Below are 14,491 nucleotides of genomic sequence, written 5' to 3'. Positions count from 1 at the left end.
AGCCTCAGCTCATGCCCAGAACACAAGGAGGGATAAGGGCCATGGAAACATGAGGGAGGAGCTAATTTTTCCTCTAATTATGTTTCACCAGGGTGAACTCCTTGATCCCTCCCTACAAAGATGGACTGAAATCCTGTGTATGATGAACATATTCTGACCACTCCAAACCCAAGCAGGGAATCTCGCTGCCCACAGCAGTGGGGTAGCCCTGGATGTAGCAGAGATTCCAGGAGAGGGCAGATGTAAGAGGCAAAGAAGCCTCATTCTCAAAGGGCAGATAGATTCTGCTTGTGAAATACGGGCTTCAAAAAATGTGAACATTTATTAAACCTCAACATTGGGGCAAAGAGTACAGAAATATCTGAACTGTGCCTCAGTCTCATAACCTTTCTGGGTGGGTGGGGAGAACTAGTAAATGAAAGACTGGGTACTAGATAATGTCTCTGTGCTGGGAAGCAAGTTTTGCTGTGTTGTTGTCTTTGCCTCTTACATGTATTTTTTGAATCTCTGTTTCCTGCCTGAGAATTTCCAAGTGCAACAACAAAAAAGTGAAAACATAGCTCAAACTATCCCCCTACTTTCCAAGATTGGATGCTATTTCTGCATTAACATTTTTTTCCAGCTGAGCTCTATGATGAATATCTGAACACAAACTTCTTATTTATTGGAGTTATTACTGGATATTATTGTTCTATTCTTTGATTAGTGTCTCTAGTATATTTGTCATGATGTCTTAACATATTCAAATAAGGGGCCAGTCATTAGCAAATTTTCAGGGCTGTGTAAGGAATCACTGTAAACAGACGCGACGCTACGCTTCCCAGTGTATGCGTGTCGACATGCATATACGTCACTCCAAAGAGAGGCACCACTCGTCATTTGGTATATGTAAGGTATTTAGGACGGTAGCAGCATCATGGTTAAGTCCTATGTAAGTCTTGGCCACTGCTGCTTCTATTGCTACCATTACTACACTCTTACTCTTGGAAAGGCTAAGTGTTATCCTGCGACCAGGGGTCAGTTGGACTGGTTTCATGAGATCTACCAACCCCTGGTGTGGACCTAACCCATGTGCAGATTTGACTTTTGCTTCTCATCTATGAGTGGCCCTTTGACCCTTCAGAAGACCATCTTTCTAGGTCCACATTTTTGCCATTGGCTGCCTCTTGGGAACTGTCAGAGTGTCACAGGGAAGCTTTGGGATGTAGCATGCATGGGGGCCATCACTCTAAGGCAGTGCTTCTCAAATTATCTATGGTGAAAGGTAAGTGTTGTTGTTGTTGTTGTTGTTGTTTTTAAATTTCCAAACTGCCACTGCCTGATATTTTGTAAGGTGCAATAAAAATAAGTTAAAATGGAATATAAAACCAATACACACAAAATTCAAGTCCCATTTTTTATTAGATTCAACAGACGTAACCTCCTCCTGCCAAATGTCTCTCCACATTTGAAATGCTTCCTCTCGATGCTGTGTTTGTCTCATCTCTGAACAGTAACCAAGATTACAATAGCGGGCCTCGTTTTGAACAGCAATACCTTAAAGGACAGTGAGGAGCCCCAAAGGCCTGTCATTTTGTGGAGGTCAGAGGCCTCTCACCACAGTCGAGGACGCTGGCGGTCACCAGGCCTCAGGCCTCAGCTTCCCCGGTGTGAAGCTGGTGTGCAGAAGGTGACTGAGAGGCCATGAAGGAAAACTGTGTTCTCCTGGGTGCTGGCCATTCTCTCAGCTGGGAATTTATGCACAGTGAAGCAGTAGGCTGTTGAGTGCAGATGCACAGGTGTGGAAACAGTTTGTGATAGGCAGGTTTATGGCATATAAACACATTGTATGATATACTGTAATCAACTATATAAACAACTTTAAAATTGTCTCTACTTCATATTTCCAGCATTTGGTTTTGTTAATCATATGTCTTCCTGACAGCAATTAAATAACCTTGAGAGAAAACGTGCACCTGCTGTCTCCCCTGGGGAAGCTACATCTCTTTTGTGAATGACATAAGTTCTCTATAAAGCATAACTGAAGATCGAATTGAATTTGGAGATATGTCTCCTTTCTCTCTTGTTTTATCTCTAGTTGAGTTGGAGAGCATGGTTTAATAGAGCTGATCTTTTTCTGGATCCCTATTCTAAGATTCTACTTAAACCAAAACATTTCATTGAGGGGCTAATTGGAGACAAGATCTAAATGAGGTTGAGGTGGGTATGGCAGAGAGGAGGTCCCATGGTTGCCTCCTTGGCCTTCACTCCCAACCTCTCTTCCTCAAGGCTCCCGGTTCTTCTGGATTTCCTTCTGTGAACACTATACTGGTCCTGTTTTCCTTCAAACAAAACAACATAACAAAGCATTTGTTTTGCTTGGGTCAGGTTCCACACAGGGTCCATTCATTAGGATTGTTGAATTAAGTATCTCCTAATTGAGGGCTGCCTGGGTGGCTCAGTTGCTTAAACATCTGATTCTTGATTTTGGTCAGAAGATTGAGCCCTGTGTAAGATTTTGTGCTGCATGTGCAACCTGCTTAAAATTCTCCCCCTCCCTCCCCAACTCGTGTGCATTCTCTGTCTCGCTCTTACAAAATTTTTTTATTTTACCCTCTTGTACTGTTGGTGGGAATGCAAACTGGTGCACCCACTCTGGAGAACAGTATGAAGGTTCCTCAAAAAACTAAAAATAGAACACCCTGAAATCCAGTAATTGCACTGTTACTATTTACCCAAAGGATGCAAAAGTAGAGATTCATAGGGGTACAGGGGCACCGCAATGTTTATAGCAACATTGTCAATAATAGCCCAACTATGGAGAGAACCCAAATGTCCAATGACTAATTAAGAGATAAACAAATTGCGAGACACACACACACACACACACAGTGGACTATTACTCAGCCATCAAAAAGAACAAAATCTTGCCATTTACAATGACGTGGATGGTGCTAGAGTGTATTATGCTAAGCAAAATAAGTTGGTCACAGAAAGACACAGAAGTACCCTATAACTTCACTCTTATGTGGAATTTAAGAAACAAAACAGATGAACATATAGGAAGATGGGGAGAGATGAGAGGGAATAAACCACAAGAGACTCTTAATGATAGAAAACAAAGTGAAGGTTTCTGGAGGGGAGGCCGGTGGGGGGATGGGCTAGATAGTTGAAGGGCATTAAGGAGGACACTTGTTAATGATGAGCACTGGGTGTTGCATGTAAGTGACAAATCACTGAATTCTACTTCTGAAACCAATGTTGCACTGTATGTTAACTAAAATTTAAATTTAAAAAGAAAGAAAAAAGAAAAGAAAATTTAAAAAAAGTCTCTCTGAGTTTTTTGACAGGTATCAGGGCTCCAGGGAGGAGGTCATGGGCCGGGTGGGCACTGACTGGGAGCTCAGTGCAGCCACGCTGCTGTGCCCTGAACTGGCTGAATCTTGACTCTAGATTTGTTCTGTGAAGCAAAGTACGGGGAGTTAGTACCCTGGGGGTGTGTTCTCGAAGCTGGCCTGGAGCAACAAGTGGTCCTGGTGGCACCAGATGGGGGAGCAGCAGCCCCAGTACCAGTGCCTCAGGACAAACAACTACCAGCCCAGCTGTAGCCACGTGGACTTGGGACCACCATTCCCCGCACACCTCTTCCACCCTGATGAGTGGGCTGACTTGTCCAAGCTATGTGGCCAGTAGGAAGTCCTGACCATGCAGCATCACAAAGGTTTCACAAACAGGCCAAGTCCTGTGTCTTGCAGCTGGAGCTCCCAGGATCTGGAACCCCATCCCCATCGTATTCTGCTGAGTTGATGAATTGGGAACAGATGTCCAGAAGAGGAACATAAGCCGTGGAGTCTTTCACTCACTCTCAGAATGGTTCCATCCCCTCTATCTATTTTGTAAGAAAAATGGCTTCAGAACACAGCATTTTGTCAGTGTGAAAAAGATGCCAGAGCTATTTGACCTTATTTTTAACCTGTTGGTCTGATGGAGAATGAGAATACCCTAATACTTATTGCAACTCTACAAATTTTCTTTCTTGGCTCTTCGATGATAGCCCTGTCAAGGATGAAGGTAAATGATCCATGGGGTTGGAAATGCTCCTGTTACCATGGATGTTACTACAACTGTCAGGACAAATTCAAGCCAGGAAAGTTACTAGATCACAAATGGGAGATGTGCACCACCATCCACAAGGCATCCTGGAATTATCATCGTGACAGGGCCATGTCTTTATATTACAAGTGAATTGGAAACCATTTCAGCACTGGTTTAGACAGTAGGTTTGGGAAGCAACTATCTTCTCAATGATGAACCAGCTAAAGGTGGACTGATCGTTCCAATCTTCCAAGAAAGGCTTCTTGCTGCAATATTCACTTATTAGCCATCAAAGGGGAGGCTATTTATGCATCTAAATCCTGGAGGGTGCAATCAGAAAAGAACACAGTATACCTTAAAAGGATCATCTATGTATGCCATTTTACTGCACTGGTCAAAAAATGGAGTCCGAAAGCTTCAATCCCTCAAGTAATCAAGATAGATTACAAAGTTAAGGGTGTTGGGAATCCAAGAAGATCTGGAGTGGTCCACAGATCTGTATAAAGTTTTCCTCATTTTTCTGACCTCACCATCTGCTCTCCCAGTTGAGTTTGAAGCTGATTATTGGAGTTCAAGAGGAAAGGGACACTGCCTGCTGTTTGCTGCTTTGATTTTCCTTGTATAGCACCATAATTGTAATAAGCTAACTTTTCTTCCCTCTCCAGAGATGGCTTTTCCAACACATTGTAATCAAAGGAACTGAAAGCATTAGATTGATGTCTCAATGGACCAAGTATCTGAGCTCCTCACTCTGGGTGGCAAAAGAAAGGACTCAACAGTTAAGCTCTGAGTTTATCCATTCCTACTTCTGGAAATTATCTGAATGGAAACTGCTCTCTATTTTCTTGCTTACTTGATGACTTTAGTTAAAGAATAAGCCGAGTCACCCTGTTGCCTATGAGAGGGGACAGAAAGAGTTTGGAAAGCTCCACCATATGCTATTTATTTAGCATCAACTGTCACCAAACTCTTTCCCCTCATCCCAAGTGTAGAAGAGCCTGGAGGGGAAGGAAAAGGCTTCTAGACTGCTTATGTTCGATCTTTAGAAGTTTCTAAAGAAAACTAGTCGCTCTGAATTTCAGTCTGTTTACAGGGATGCTATTTTAAAAACTGGATGTGATTCTTTCCTGCCCTTTAACATATGATCAAATAAATACATTTGCATGTCAAAAATTTATATATTTCCCTATCATCTCTTCTCTTTTTTTTCCCTTGCAGTTTTTGTTCTCGTTGAAGAAATTTTGTCTTGGAGTTTCCAACAGTTTGGATTTTGTTGACTGTGTCCCTATTTATTGTGTTATTCTGTCATTGTAAGCTCTAAATTGGCAATTAGATCTAGAGGCCTGATAAAATTCAGATTCAATTATTTTGTCAAGAATATTTCATATGCAGTGTTTTGTACTTCAATTAGGGGGTACATATCTGATTGTCTCTTTTTGGTGATCTGAGAAGCCATTGGTGGTCATTGCTCAGATCCACTAATTCATTAGGAGGTCGCAAAATGGTGATATCCTGATTCTATTGGTCCTTATTCATTTATTGGCTGAAAACATTCTATGAAGAGAAAATTCTCCTTGACTCTCTGGTTACTATGAGACTAGGTGTTTTTTGGTTTTGTTTTGTTTTGTTTTGTTTTGTTTTTTAGCACAATGAATTGGTTCCCTACTATCCTCTAAAGGTGAATCTAACTTTTTTTGTATCACACTAAACTTACAAATTTGAATATACTTGATATGTTTTAATCCATTGCATTTATCAGCATACTGATGCTCAAATCTTTGGCCAGTTGGGTCCTCTTTAAGCTGATTCCCAAACCCTCTGGATAGAACCCCAGTAGCTTTTCATAGCTTTCTACTTATCTGATATGACAAGATATTCCAGACTCTTTTCACGAGCTTCCTGCCTCAGGCCTGGAATCAGCCATCTTTCCAAGTGGCTTGGTTCCTTTTGGTGGGGAATAGTATTTAGAGACACAATTAAGGTTCCAGGGGTGCTCATTCTACTGGGTTGGCCATTGTTTACAGATGTTTCCAGTGGACAGAACTAGAAAATGAGTATTTTTTTAATGCAAAACACAGAATGAATCCAAATTGCTACCTCAGATTTATTTGCAGGATTTTTACTTAATCTCACTGATCTTATATTTGTGTCTGCTCTCACCCAAACTGAAAGTCCTGGTTCCCAATGACACCCATATATATACATTTCTGCTTTATCTCACACTGCAAACATAATAGTTTCAGAACACCAATAACGATACCACCACAATACGATTACTGAATCAACAGTGAATCCGGATGAATTACTCTACAACCTAGCATGGAGATAACTGTAAATTACAACTTAAAAGTAATGAAGTAAAATGATTGACACATTTGATTATATGGAAACAAGTGTTTTACATTTAATCCACATGAGTTATATCGGGCCCATTTTGCAGAGGAGAAAACTGAAACTCAGAGAAATTAAATATCTTACCAAAGTTTACAGTTATCAAATGGCAGAGATGGGATTAGAACATAAAGAGATTCTAACTCATTGCACTCTGAGCCACCTAGTTCTGTTCACTGTAAACACATTCAGAAAATCCAGAAATAAACACTTCCCAAACCCTACTCATAACTGGGAAATGGGAAATAAAATCTTATTAATACTGCTAGGCTATTATTATTGTTGTTATTATTATTATTAGTTTGATAAAAACTTTAATGTTGAGTTGCAGAAGAGCTTTAAAAGGCACAAGAGTCTTGGGGGAGCACCTGAGTGGCTCCATTGGTTAAGCATCTGACTTTTGATTTTGGCTCAGGTCATGATCTCACAGTTTGTGGGATCAAGCCCACAGCAGGCTCTGGGATGACAGTGCACAGCCTGCTTGGGATTCTCTCTCTCCCTCTCTATCTGTCCCTCCCCAGCTCTCTCTCTCTCTGTCTCAAAATAACAAATAAACATTTAAAAAAGACACATGATTCTTGGGAAAGAGACTTCAGGGCATTTCAAGTATAACACATAAATATAGTATGACACTGAACATGGAAATTTACATTTTTTAGTTTTTATTCTTGGTCAGGACTCTGTTACATTATGGTAGCATATTCTTCGTCATATCTTTGTACCATGAAACATCATCTCAATCTTCAGAATTCTGCTTTAAATATAAGAAAACTGAAAGATCTTCAGATCTTTTAGTTTATTATCAGCAAAGACAGTGGCTTGGCCAATTCTTTTAATGGGAGCAGTTCAAACTGTTTGTTGGGTTTATAAAGATAGAAGGTGTCAACTGATCAGAAGTTTCACTTCTTGGTTGGTACTTGGTATTTGTGCAAGCTAAGCAATTAGTTGCAAACCATTATTCCTGTCCTTTCCGGGTTTTAATTTGTTCACATTTTAATTATTCATTTCTTTCCATTGTGCTCATGACTAGTCAACAAATACTGAATTTCTGTTTCTTAAAAGAAAACTTTTATTTTTTTATTTTTTTAAGTTTATTTATTTATTTTGAGAGAGAGAGAGAGAGAGAGAGAGAGAGTGTGTGTGTGTGTGTGTGTGTGTGCTGTGTGTGTGCATGAGTGGGGGAAGGGCAGAGAAAGAGGGAGGGAGAGAGTCCCAAACCACTGTCAGCACAGAGCCTGACATGGGGCTCATCTCACAAAGAGTGAGATCATGACCTGAGCCGAGGTCAAGAGTTGGACACTTAAGTGACTGAGCCACCCAGGTGCCCCTCTTCAAGAAAACTTTTAAAGCCAATTATGCTTTTTCTCCATCAGGATCCTGGCTGTTTGTAGGGGTTTGCGAGAGCAACGAAATTCTTCCATTCATTTCACAAAGATGTATTAAGCATTGACCTAATGTGCCAGGCATTGTTCTAGGTGTTGAAGATACAGGGAGGATAACGTAGACAAGTTTCCACTCTCAAGGATCTTACCTTCTATAGGAGGAGACAGAGGAAAGACAATGAACAAATAAAAGTCAGATAATGTCAGAGAGTGACTTTTTCTGTGAAGAAAACGTTAAACACAGTGATGTGATAGGGACTGGGGCATGTCCTCAGCTTGGATGGTTGGAGAAGTCCCTGTCTAAGATTTGAGCCACATGAAGACCCAGGCAGAGAGATGTCAGGCAGAAGAAACAAGTGCAAAGGCCCTGAGGCAGGAATATACTTGGTGTGTCTGAAAAAGAAAGAAACACAAGAGCTGGAGTGAACTGGACAAGGAAGAACACAGAGCTGGAGGGGAGTGAACTGCACTGAATGATGACTGACCTCTGAGTATTTAAGAATTTGCTTATTTATGAGTTTGTGCATTTATACTCCATCTTGGTCTGGAAAGGATTTAGAATAGCTATTTGAATGTTGTTCTTCCTTAGAGAGCCTCTAGATTTGAGAAATATAAAAATGAGTCCTTTAGCAGGGAAAGTCCAACAGATAGAGCTGTGTTTGGGCATACGCCCCATCGATGCAGGGTGTTTCCTTTTTTTCTTAAAAGCTCACATACCTGGAAATGTCATTTAAAAAATTATTTTCAAAGAAAATTGTCACACTGAATTTAATTTCAGACCAACAGACCCGTTATATTCTCTAATTAATCATGGCACGTGCTATTTACCAAACTCCTGTAAAAACAAATTTCTTTTGTACACATTACAAAGAAATGTTACATAAAATTAAGCACCAAGTAATGACTTTAATTTGCGGTTAGTTAATAATACACAGATGATCACGCGGCTGTAAAGGAAGCCGCTTGGGACATTAACAGATATGCTGGCACAGAGGAATTAGAAACAGGCAGACTGTGAGCTCTGGGTGGGAAATAAAGAGGACTCAAGAGTAAGTGGACATTAGATGTTTCGACTTCCAGTAACAGAAACAGACCTGCTGAAGGCCTTTCCCAGGGAAGCCTGTCTAAGTGACTTTTAAGTTTCTTCATGGGTTTCTAAATTTATTTTTACCTCTTGCCCAGCAAAAAGGTTTTAGAAAATTTAATGGAATTTTCATTTAACACGAGCTTGGCTGAATGACCTTAACTAAAAAGTTGTATGTGTGTGTGTTTTTCAGCTTTGTAAGAAATTTTAATTGTTTCAAGTTCTATAAGCCGCCTTACTAGACTAATTTCTTGGCACTTAATGATTCCAAGCTAAGGAAGCCCGGGTGGCTCAGTCGATTAAGGGTCTGAGTTTGGCTCAAGTCATGGTCTCACAGCTCATGAGTTCGAGTCCCACATCGGGCTCTGTGCTGACAGCTCAGAGCCTGAAGCCTGCCTCGGATTCTGTGTCTCCCTCTCTGCCCCCCACCCTCTCTCTTTCAAAAATAAATAAACATTTTAAAAAAGTTTACAAAAATGATTCCAAACTAAGATGCTCAACTTTACATTTTTAGAAATAAATATAAAATAAAGTCTTACTATCTGAAGTAAATCAATGTTACATTTCTCTGAGGTCTACAGGCTACATAAGTAATCACACAAACAGACACCCAACAACGAAAGTTCTCTATTTCATGTCATAGCAGATGGGATGGAAAACCAGTCTGCCCAGAGGATCTGTGATTAAAATTTGTTTAAACCTTGGGGCACCTGGGTGGCTCAGTCAGTTAAGCATCTGACTCTTGGTTTCAGCTCAGGTTTGTGAGTTTGAGCCCCCACCAGGCTCTGCACTGACAGCATGGAGACTGCTTAGGATTCTCTCTCTCTCTCTCTCTCTCTCTCTCTCTGCACAACCCCCGCCTCAAAAATAAATAAGCATTTAAAAATTTTTGTTTAAACCTCTAGAAAGGAGGAATGGAAAGTTGTCAGAAGACTGAAAATGGCTCACCTCCTTCCTGCAGAACAACTTTTCTGATATTTTCTTAGTTTCACTGCTCCCACCTAAAAGCCATCTGAAAGGGGTTTGCACAATGAAAGATTCATGATGTCAAGAATCCTCTCAAGAGAGGAGTTCACTGTCTGGAGAAGCATTGAGACACTCCTAAAGCCATTCAGGGCTCTCACCAACTCACAGTGTGACTCTTACCTTGTCACTTCATCTGTGCGTGTGCTTCCTTTGCTTTGTATGTGAAATGGGTATCAACTGACTATTTACTTCACGGTGTGGTTTCAGCTTTCTAAACAGGTGACAAACATCCCTGTCATCTAGGTTGGAGATTATAGCGACCCCACATTGCTTCTCTCAGGCACCTATAGCTGCTGCCTATTCACCCAAGGACTCCGGGTGAAGGTTTCTTATTCTTACTGATTATGGAGCAGGATGGGAAGGAGGAGGTCTGTATGACTTGATGCAGAATTAAGGTTCACCATGGTCCTCGCCAGGCTTTGGGGCAATGAGATAATGCAGGCACACATCCCATTACGAAACTAATGATGAGCTGAAAATAAAAAGGAAATTTAGAGAAGGGAAGCCTCAGAAAGGGATTAATCAACAACTCCAAGGCAGTATCCTGCTGTGCTCATGTTTTCTGCAAATATTGACTCTGAAGGATTAAACACGTGCCTAACCACTATGTCACTGTCCCTGTGAAAGAGAGTTTCCATTTGACTATCTCAGACCAAAGGCAATTCAGAACAATAGAGGCAAGGGCCCCTCCCCCCTCCAAGGATAGTGCCTTAACTCCCCTGCAGGGAGGGGCCAGTGCTACACGTGTGGTAGTTGTTTGTGTGTGTTGAACTTCTGCTCCATCACCAGTGGTAGGAGCAGGGTGTATCACAAACATGCTACAAATATACATCCACACACACCTCATTGGAGCTGGAAGAAGAAAAGGGTATAAAGAAGGGATCTTTCTTCTTCCTTTGCATTTGCAAAGTCATCCCATACTTCACCGGAAGTAGTCTGGGACATGGAAAGAAGTCTGTTTGGACTTTAGGAGAGTTGGAAATGGGAGTGAGATTGGGAGAAAGGAAGTACACAGAAGGTTCTGGTGCCTAGGCAATTCAAACAGTATGGAATACAAGTCAGAGAAGAAGGGAATGATTTCTTTAAAGACGAGGCTGCATTCGTTCTGGAAACCAGGGTCTCTCACAGGGCAAGTCGTGATTGTTTCAAACAAGATCATCTGGGAGCTGACCGAGAAGCCAAGTCGCAAAGCTTTGATGTGAAATGTTTGTACAATGTGAGACATGTATTCTTTCACATAAACTTCTTAGAGCAGACTGTCTCAGGCTTGACTACGTCCTGATAGCATGTTTATTGATCCTATAATTTGGATTTGATGTGTTGCGGATTAGATGATGGTTCAGCAAATATTCACAGCCACCTCCAACCACTGCCCCTCCATGCCTTCCTGGGAGAGTGCACTTTCCTACTCCACTGATGTTGGGTGTGGCCACGTGACTTGTTTTGACCAGTGGAATATTATTAGCAGACATGACACAAGCAGAGATGGAAAATATACTTGTGCGTTTGGGCTGGCCCTTCTCGGGCTGCTGCCCCAAGAAGAAAATACCAAGCCTGGCCTGGTGGTCTAAAGAGGATGAAAAAAACATGTAGAGATGATCTGGATGCAATCTGTGGCTTGAAATCCAGGCCAGCTGAAGCGAGCTTGGATCAGCCAAATCCAAACGTAAGAGGGAAAATAAATGAGAGCTCTTTCACGTCACTGAGATTGGGACTAGTTTGTGGCATAACGTTACTGTGGCTGTAGCTACCTGATAGAAGCAGAACTGCTGACTGAGCGCATCAAAAAGGCAAGGAACATGTGTTGTATAGTGTTTATAGGGCACAGTGAGTGAGCAGAGTGGTGGAGTCCCCAGTAGGTGTGAGTAGAGCTGTGAATGGTGGGGGCTACCATGTAGGGCATGAGGCTCTTGCTGAACACAGATCAGGATCAGAATTTGGCTGTCACTCTCTCTGGCAGCACCGGAGGTACTAAAACTGCTCTTGCAGCCCAAGAGTGGGTCCCTGAAGGATAACGTTGTTCCCGGCAGAAATCGAGAGAATTTGGTGCTGATTTGGTCCGTAGCTGCTCACAGTATGAACAGAAGCCACCAGGGCTGTCCACTCAGCACTTCTTACCAACCACAGAAGAAAATGTTTCTCGTTTTTAAAACAAAGGTGGAAGAAGGGCATTTCTCGTGCAGGTTGCTGTCCTTTATAACATAAACTGCTCAGCCCAAGGGAATTGAAATGGGTAGAAGTATATGCAGTCAGACAATGAATGGAGTTTGGGCAAAAAACTGTAAAGGAAACGGCTTGATTTTATTTTCTATTCATATGAGGTTTGTTTTTACAGTGGTCAGTGGTGCTGTTCTCACTGACATTGAGCATTCGCGGAAAGAGAGCTGTCAGACCTCTGTGATACCCAAGCGGGTATAATAAGATTTAGTATTATTCATTTGCAAGATACAATTTTAATTAGATACCAGTTGTATGACTTTCGAGGACCACTACGTATTGGACAAAGGAAGTCAAGCTACCACATTTGCTGGCCCCCTGGTAGAAGTGAGGAGGCATTACTTTCGCCCTTAGGGAGAGTATGTTGGCCAGAATACTCACGGAGATACACCTTGGAAAAGGGAGAGAAGACTGAGTGCTGGACAATCCCGTCCTGCCACTTGTCGACGTGCCCCAGCCATTTGCATCTCTCTGGGATTCCTGATTGCTATGCTGGAAGTACCGTGAACTGGTAAACCCTCACTACCTGAGGTCCGGAGCTGGCCGTCAGTCAAGGGCTCGTCAAGAGCAGCCGGAGGGCTCTGTCGGGCACGCCCCATGTTCCGTACAGACGGCTGAAACCATGAGTTTCTCTGATGCTCTGAGCGCTGCCGAGAAGGTGCTCTTTGCCATCTGTCTCAACTGTCTGCTGCAGAGCACACTGCTGGCAAAAGGGCTGCAGCGATGCTGGAGACTTCCAGTTGCAGAAACCTGTGAAGCCTGATGCACGGCCCAAGCCTGGGTTGAGAGTGGGAGATGGGTGGAGGGCGTGGCAGGGAAGCCAGGGGCGGGGGGACTCCTGCAAAGCGTAGCTCGAAGGCAGCCTGGCACCTCTTTCTTGACATCTACTGGCTCCTTATGCCCATTTGCACAGGTCTGCCCTTTTACTGGAGTCCACACAAGTGGCTGGGCCAGGGCTCTCGTGCAGAGTGCACATTCTGCACACCAAACACCTTTCTTTTTGAACACTTGGAATGGAAAAGTTTGACTGGATTTGAAATTCATTTTCGTTATCACAAGAAATTTCAACATCCACATTGGTCAAAGAAAATAAAAAAGAAGAGCTCTTAGATTCTTTAAAGATAATTTCGACTGCTGTAAATTTTTGAATGGCTGTAAAAAAGGGCTTTAAATTTTTTATCACCTACTTGTGTGAACAAAGTTTCTCATCAATGGTGACTATCAAGAATTTGAAGAGATCATTAAAAAGACTTGATCAGGACTTGCTTGTAGCCATTTCAAACATAAAACTTGGTATAAAACAGTTATGTGCATGGAGACAAGCTCGACTTTCTCATTAAAATTTTTGGAAAAGATTTTATTTTGAGCTTTTATATGAATTTAATCTTTAATATCCATCTCGAGTGCTCTGTATTTTATTTTTATTATCATAGGAATAAAATACTAAAAAAAATGCAATCGATGTTTTCATCCTGCCCATATCTGTATCCTTAAGTCCCCCCCTCCCGTTTATTCCAGTGTAGTGTGCAAATATTATCATACCCTGTCTTGGCTTCAAGTAGACACCAGAACACTTGGATGTTAATGCTAGTTTTCTGCTCTCTTGGACCAAATCGCATGAGCAACTTGGGCCTCAGTTCTCCTGTCTGTGAAATGACTGGATTGGATGAAATTATTTCTAAGGTTTACTCCAGTTGCCGAGCTATGTTGAACCATCTATTGACTTCTGTGGTCATGACGAGGTTTTCTTTCTCATTAGGATTCATCTCAGTAATTGATCAGTGATTTTTGAATGACTTTAATACAAAATGGTCTTGCTACAAACCAAAGGGATTTGTATGAATTACACAGATAATAGAATTGGGTATGACTTTGTGACCAAAACACTTACTAGCAAAGAAAGTTTAGCCAGAGCCAGTGCCTTGATTCCGAAAAACTCAAGGTGCTACATGACTGCCACAAGCTTATTTCTCTAAGCTAAAATTCCTGCAAGCATTTACTTTGTTCCTGTAAGTTTACAAATGCAGACCAATTTGAAGGAAGCCATGACAGGATATAAGTTGAGAGGAGATGATGAGATGAGATGAGATGATGAGATGCTATGATGAGATGATATGAACACAAGCTCCCTTCGTGTTCAGAAGGCACTGCTGATATGGGCTGTGCCCTGTCAATCACTTTTACATCTCAACACTGCTGCCCATTTACTTCGAAGCCATCTCCTTCCACCTTTAGAGACAACTATCTCAGACTGAGAGTGAGGCTAAAGATCTGATTGACAATCACTACCTTTTAATCAACATGTTTTGAGCCAGAA

General features: G+C 41.8%; 1 pseudogene; it reads left to right on the top strand.

The window, feature by feature from the left end:
* The first annotated feature begins 1,209 nt into the window (after positions 1-1,209).
* Positions 1,210-4,699, top strand: LOC112866337 (tissue alpha-L-fucosidase pseudogene; annotated as a pseudogene).
* Positions 4,700-14,491: the final 9,792 nt, after the last annotated feature.

Source organism: Puma concolor, chromosome C1 (assembly GCF_028749965.1).
Source record: "Puma concolor isolate L17-30 chromosome C1, mPumCon1.1.hap2, whole genome shotgun sequence".
NCBI classification, from domain to species: Eukaryota; Metazoa; Chordata; class Mammalia; order Carnivora; family Felidae; genus Puma; species Puma concolor.
This window is presented reverse-complemented; position numbering and strand designations above follow the sequence as displayed.